We start from the raw sequence: 912 nt of genomic DNA, 5'->3' as shown, positions 1-912 counted from the left end.
AATTGACGAGGATGTGTATTCCTTCTTAATATAGAGTGCCACGTCCCCACCTTTCCTTCCTATTCTATCCCTCCTTCCTCTCTTCTCCCCTTGTGCTGGGATTGGGCCCTGGGGCCTGGTGCTGCCTCCACCTGGGATCCAGTCTGCAGGGCTCGGTGCTATCCATGGGTCCAGAGATTGGGCAGCAGGAAAGGAGTGCAACCACACCCCTACTTTTAGCACCATTGTCTCCCACATAGTGCTAAGGGATCATTAAATCATAATTAACCCTTAAATGCAATGTGAAATACGAACACAGACAACTCAGTGTCCTAAAATCAAAGTTTAACTTTATTAGTACAACAAGTATTATTTTAGCAGTTTCTATATTCAGAGAGAGAGAAACATTCAGTACAATAATTTCACCCCATCCCAGATGTTAGGAAACCAGAAAGAAAAAGGGCAGAGAAGTGTGGGAGGGGAAGAGAGAGAGGGTGGGGGGTGGGAAAAAGGAATGTAAGAGGTCAGGTCAGGCAGGTACCATGTGAATCAGATGTCAGGCAGATGTTAACTAGGATATATTTACAGTCATATTTTAAGTGTACCTTGGCTTTTCTGGTCTTTGCTTTGAAGTGGGTATTTTGGTTCTTTTGTTTCCTTTAGTGACACTTAGCTCAACTGATATGTAAATGTAGGTTTCTCCCCAGGCCACTTGACTTTCTGGCTTACTCCCTGAGTCATTACACACATGTAATTAGTGCATCAGGTCTCTGCCAGTACTTTTAACCATCCCTCTTTTTTTTTTTTTAGCTCAGGTGTGGTAGCAGGTTGATAATAATAACTGTTATTATGACTGTTGTTATTTTATGGCATGGGTCTGGTATTTGGTACTGCAAGCACTGCACTTTCTCTTATGCCTAATGGGTTGCAGGC

At 43.1% G+C, this 912-nt stretch overlaps 1 protein-coding gene across 3 annotated transcripts in view; it reads left to right on the top strand.

Annotated features, from left to right (window-relative positions):
* The window catches only part of HKDC1 (hexokinase domain containing 1), a 78,051-nt gene that overhangs the window by 31,396 nt on the left and 45,743 nt on the right, over nt 1-912 (top strand). The window lies entirely within an intron of this gene.

The sequence above is a fragment of the Gavialis gangeticus genome, unplaced genomic scaffold (assembly GCF_001723915.1).
Source record: "Gavialis gangeticus isolate Ggan-Ray unplaced genomic scaffold, GavGan_comp1, whole genome shotgun sequence".
Lineage (NCBI taxonomy): Eukaryota > Metazoa > Chordata > Crocodylia > Gavialidae > Gavialis > Gavialis gangeticus.
The sequence above is the reverse complement of the archived record's forward strand: the minus strand, read 5'-3'. Positions and strand labels throughout refer to the sequence as shown.